This window comes from Halyomorpha halys, unplaced genomic scaffold (genome assembly GCF_000696795.3).
Source record: "Halyomorpha halys isolate HHAL.00 unplaced genomic scaffold, Hhal_1.1 Scaffold744.1, whole genome shotgun sequence".
Taxonomy (NCBI): domain Eukaryota; kingdom Metazoa; phylum Arthropoda; class Insecta; order Hemiptera; family Pentatomidae; genus Halyomorpha; species Halyomorpha halys.
In genome coordinates, this window is record NW_027105596.1 from 254,036 (window position 1) to 260,620 (window position 6,585).

A 6,585-nucleotide genomic window follows, 5' to 3' on the forward strand; every position below is an offset into this window, starting at 1 on the left:
TTATTAATAATTTCAAATTATATATATATTGTTGGTACTTTATGCACTGTCATACAATAGTGTTCAATTTATATTTAATGCCCCTATAACATTTTATTTTATACCTTCGGTACAAATGAGAACCAGTTTGTGCACTGTGGTGTAGTTTATAGAACGCTAAGGCTCTGCCAAGTTTGGTTTAAATTGGGCAATTTTGAAGTTAATTATATTTTTTTAATTTAATTATATTGATTTAAAAAAAAAAAATGAAAGGCCAATTTACAAGGCCAAAAAAATTTTATTTTCAGATATTTTTGAAAATTTGAATTTAAGGGTTTCTTGGTGTGCTAAAAATGAATATCATCTTTGTTTCAATACTGAATTTTTTTTTTACCACACTTTAATAGGTCAGTTATTCCATAATTTTCCAATACTGTACTAATATTGAAGTACAATGAGGATTACTATATAAAAACTATTCATATTTTATGTAGTAAATGTATTACAATATTATAGATAATCTTATTGTCTTAAAGAATTAGAAAAAAAAATCGACTACATCGGACAAGTATTAACTATTATACAGTGAAGTTAGCTGTTACCATTTATGCTACTATAATATCGTCATATCTCTTCATGTATATATTAATTAATATAAAAGTCTCGATAATGTTCAATTAATGTATATACATCTTCAAATATAGCAATAGAGAAGCTTTGACGGGTCTACTATGTGCTCAGATGTTATTGAGATGATTCCATAGCAACCTAAACAGATTAACCATGGTTACTAGCAACAATTTATAATTTAAAAAAAATAAACATTAAAATATATATATATGAACGTATTAACCGATATGTATATGAAGTAAAATGATTAGAAACATTTTGAGAATGGGTTGAGTCAAGGTCAGTAGAATGGCGTCGTGAAATTCCCTTCAGTCCGGTTCTGACCGCTGTAGTATTTTTTTATCCTCTTTGTGGTGTTAAACTGAACAAACAGAGTTTTCTTTGTCGCAGTGTGTGTTGTGCAGTTTCTCTCATGTGAAAGTCAGTCGCTGCTGATTGCTGAGAGAGCCGGTCAAGGTCACCATCGGCATTGCATAATAAGAAGCGGGAACTAGAGAGAGGTATAAACAATTGAATTTTCTAAACATCTTTAATTTATTCTAAAGTACTAATAAGAAATTTAGTATTAGTTTTATTAATTATGATATAGTAATATCATATTGATCGTGATATAAATCAAGCTATTACAGATAGTGTTGAAAAAATAAATTAAAACATCGATGTTTAGGGCACTGTAAGATAAGATGGCTCTCCAGATTAGAGAACTTATTTTTTGAACAATTTTAGGTAATCTACAGAAATAAATTATTTACTGCTTATAATCATTTTAATACTGATTGACCTGGCAATGCTTAATAGTACAAGAGCTGGGAAGAAAAAAAGGCAGTATCTCACTCCAATTTTTTATTACTTTAATAAAAACAATGTATAATTACTAGTCAAAATTGAGTCTGCCAAGTATAGGTAGGGTAGGTAGGTAGGGTTACCTTCATAGGAATAGTAGTTTTCATGATATTTGCTAAAATAAAATAATTTATAGTTGTTCGGACAATAAATTTGATTTATGAAAAACTTTATTTCAGAAACCATTGGACGTACTAATGTCTGCCAGTGCTCCAATTAAAGCTAGTTAAATTTACTACAAAATAGTTAATTATATTTATCTTTGTAGGAGTAGTAGTTTTTATGATATTTGACAAAATAAACCCACAAAATGTTAATTTCTAGTTGTTCGTATAAATGTTGGATATTTGAAGAAATATATCTCTAGATCCATAAGACACACATATGTCTGCCAACACTCAAAATAAAGGAAATTTAACTTACTATAAAGTAGTTTATAACACATATCTTCGTAGAGGTAGTAGTTGTTATGATATTCACATATGAATATAAATTTGGCAAATGAAAATTTGTCCGAACAACTATAAATCAATTTATTTTAGCAAATTTCATGTAGACTATTACTCCTACCAAGATGAACATCATAAACTACTTTATGGCTCATTAAACTAGCTTTAATTTGAGTGCTAATAGACATCTGTACGTCGAATAGTTTTAGAGATATAAATTTTTAAAAATAAATTCACTAACTAATGATCTTTTAGTACATCCCATACATTTTTATGAAATGTTGTTTTTTAAAAGCTATATCTCGAAAACTATTCAACATAAATAAATCTATTAGGGCTCATATTTTAGAAAATTTACTCTTCTTTAAATGACGTTCTCTGAGGTTTTCTTAGGTTGTTCCTACTTTTTAAGATATAGAGCTCCGAATGAAATTGGGGTGAGATAACTGCCTTTGTTCTTGTAGTATAACTAACGATAGATTTGTGGATGTATTAAGTTGATAAAGTTTGAATGTAAACAATTGAAAGTTTGCCATCAATTGTACTTATTTAAAATTAAACATTTAAGTACATTATTATTATGATTTGACAACATAAATTGCTTTAGAATATACGAAGTGTTCAGTAATTCTAATGCTGTTGTAAAGTACAATGCTACTAACTCCAAAGACTCGGGATCGAATCCGGCTGGGCAGATAATTATTTTGGGTTATACTGTAGCCATGAGTAAACCCTGTTGGTTATGTTGCGCTCCTGAGGTCCACCCAGCCTCATGAAGTGGGTACCCTTAATTGGAGAAAAATATGGCGGTTGAGCGAGATCTTGAAAAAAATCACCTCCTTGTATGACCGTTGTTCTAAAAACAGTGCCCCCTTAAAAAACACTAAACTCATGACCATTCATAGGTAGAATTTCACATTATTATTATTATTATTGTTAATTCCAATTGCTACTTATACAAATAATGTTATCAGCTCTTAATTTCATTCATCGGTCGTTTTAATGATCCGACTTTCAACACCCTAAAGTGCAGCTAGTTCTGAAGTATCATACAATCCAAGAGATGCCATAGAAATATTATCAACTACACGTGTTACTGAAAAAACACAGACACGAGAACGAAATGGTGATAAGAAGGAGGGGACTCGAGAAAAGAATAAACAACGGTATTTTCTAAAGATATTTAATTTATTCTAAATTACTAATAAGAAATTTAGTATTTTTTTATTAATTACAAAATGATATTAGTCGAGATATGAATCAAGCAGTAACATATAGTCATGAAAAAATAAATTAAAACATCGATGTTTTATTCATTGATATTCAGTAAGCATTAAGAGAGTGGGAGCTCTCTAGATTACAGAAGTTATTTCATGAACAATTGTGGTTAACCAACTACAATAAACTAGTGTTTAAAGTCATTGCTTTATATTTGAAATGTAACAAACATAAAAAAAAAAATGTAATCACATAGAAGCAGTTTTGAACTTCATGAAGCATAAATCATGAATTACTTCTTTAAAGTCTATTTCTGAGAGTAACGTAAAGTGGGTAAATAAAATAACATAGAATAACCATGTTACAATTTTAATTTTTTTTATGGCAAAACCAAATAGTACAAGAGCCCAACAGGACAAAAAGGCAGTTATTTCACACCGATTTTTGTTTACTTTAATGGAAACTATGTATAATTACTAGTCAAAATTGATGAGTCTCCCAAGTGTAGGTAGGGGGAATAAAAAATGGCGGCTGTTTTAAAACTTTAAAAAAAATATTTTTTTTATTCGGAGCTCTATATCTTTAAAACTATCAACAACACTAGAAAACCTAATAAAATATAATTTAAAGTAGAGTAAAGTTGCTAAAATATGAGCCCTAATAGAGCTATTTCCGTTCAGTATTTACCGAGATTAGAAAGCAACATTTCATAAAAAAAGTAACATCGCTAAAACGGTCACGGCAGATCGCATCTCGTATTGTGATTGGTGTGAAGACTCAATATGCTACTAAAGTAAATATAATGCATGAAATGAATGTAGGTGATAAACACGAAGCTATCCAAGTACAGATTGCTGTCGACAACAAAAGGTTGAATTTTTATTTTATCTACAATCCCCCCAAAAATAATTGTGTTCTCAGCTGGCTTGAGAATGTATGGGACAGACACTGGTTATGGAAGATTTCAATGCTCATTCGCCAAGATGGGGGTATAAAAGCACAGGTAGCGTAGTAGAAAATTTCATAGATAGTGGACCAGTGGTGTACATCTAGAATGCTGATAATGATGCGACTTTTTTTGCCTACAACGGTTAGCAAACGCATCTGAATCTTGTACTTAGTCATTCGAGGCTGGAAAATAAATTAATTCTTAAATTATACCAGGCTCCGGGATCTTCTGGTCATAGCATCCTCTTACTAGAGGTTAAAGAAAACAAATTGTATTAAAAGCAAAGAGAACCATGCTTTCCGAGATGGAATTTCAAAAAAGCCAAATGGAAGAATTACCAACGACAGACTGAATTGGAAATCACTAAGCAATTGTTCAACGGTAGTCAGTTGCTAGTATATGTGATCTATGACATATACAAGCAACTGAAGGACCATATAATCAAATATGCAATGAAATTTATACCGAGAGGTAAAATTAAAAAGTACACCCCTTTTTTATATGGTATAGCAGAGTAAATTTGCTAAAATATGAGCCCTAATAGAGCTATTTACGTTCAATAGTTCTCGAGATATAGCACACAGATGTCTATTAACACAAAAATTAAAGAAGGTTCCATGTATTATAAAATACTTTATGACGTTGTAGTAATAATAATTTTCATAATATTTGCTAATATAAATTGATTTCTAGTTGTTCGAATAAAATTGCATATATGAAATTCATATTCATATGCAAATATCATGAAAACTAATACTCCTACGAAGATAAATGTCATAAACTACTTTATAGCAAATTAAGCTAGCTTCAATTCGATCGTCTAATTTTTTCTGATTTATAATTCTTTATAAACCATAATATATAGAAATAATAAACCAAAAATTTCTGTCTGAAAAACTAGAAATTAACATTTTGAGAACTTATTTTAGGAAATATCATGAAAACTACTACTCCAATGATGATAAATATCATGAAGTATTTAATATTACATTGGATCTTCTTTAGTTTTTATGCTCATAGACATTTGTACGTCAAATGATCAGAGTAGATTTCCCAGAGTAAATTCATGAACTACTGATTTTCAGTACATTTTTTATGTTGCTTTCTAAAAAGCTATATCACGGGAACTATTGGACGTAAATAGCTCTTTTATGGCGTATATTTTACTCTACTTTAAAGTATGTTCTATTAGATTTTCTAGTGTTTTAAATAGTTTTAAAGATATGGCGGTCCGAAGGGAAAATTAATTTTATTTAACGTTTTGAAACAGCCACCACATTTGCAGGTAGAACCATGATCTGGCTCATGAACTCTTATTTCCTTATTGGCAATGTTTATATATAATATTTTAGTAAATATCATGAAAACTACTACTTCCCATGATGATAAATTTCATAAATTATTATATAATACATTAAGCCTTCTTTAATTTTGGTAAATGGTACATGTATAATGTATTGCATTATATTATTATGTATTCTGTAACCATATAAAAAAATTAATTTTGGTACTCATAGTTATCCGTACGCCAAACGATCCCAGATATATCGAACTTAATTTAAATTAGAGTAAGTAGAGCTATTTACTTTCAATAGTTCGAGAGACATAACTTTTTAAGAAGCATCATTTCTTAAAGAATGAACTGAAAAATTAGTAGTCAGTGAATTTATTTTGAAATTTATATGTTCACTTCACTCCACATACACAAAGTATGCGGTTTCGCGTTGAGTATGTAGAATTTTTAAATAAACTCTTTTCTTATAGGAGTACTATGCTAGAGAAAAATAAAAATAATATTTTTCACTTACATACGTTTTTATTTTTATTTGATTTTTTATTTTTTCAGAAAAGTACATATGATATAGTCCGATCAGATGACAACATCTATAAATCGGTGCCAAAATAACATTCAGAAATGATAAACATAAATGAAATATGAGTTAGTTACACTTTTGATTATTAGGGCACTGAATTTACAACAATTTACAAATAAGAGCAGTACAATATTAATTTATTTCAAGCAATAAAACTAATAATTCAACTAAGCAGAACACTTCTTAATACGAAATACTAAAATTAAAATAAAGTAGAATAAAAACAAGAAATTGAAAGAGCTTATGGAGGGAATAATAATGACACGGATTTTCAATTAATAAATTAATAATAATGAGGTAATGAATTCATAATAAGTATGAAATGGACTTGATTAAAATTAGAATACAATAAAAAATATAAAAAATTATAAAATATATAATATATGCAATATTATACAACATTCAATAATATATTGAAAATATAACATGATATCAAATATAAAGAATACAAAAAAGAAAGGGTCATTTAAACTAAACAGCAACTGAAGGGTACAATAAAATAAAATTATATAAGAATATGTAAAAACAAAAATCAAAGTATAGGGTCTTTTTTTAAGCCCGATAGAACTTGAAATTGTAAAAAATAACACAAAAAATTAAATTGTAATCAAAATTTTTTTTTTATTCGAAAGATCAATACGTG

The 6,585-nt window shown here is 28.5% G+C and overlaps 1 protein-coding gene across 1 annotated transcript in view; it reads left to right on the forward strand.

Annotated features, from left to right (window-relative positions):
- Window positions 1-913: 913 nt before the first annotated feature.
- LOC106685796 (juvenile hormone esterase) overlaps window positions 914-6,585 on the forward strand; it is a gene marked incomplete in the record, with an annotated part of 58,984 nt that continues 53,312 nt past the window's right edge. The window contains 1 exon segment of the mRNA XM_067052374.1: window positions 914-1,109.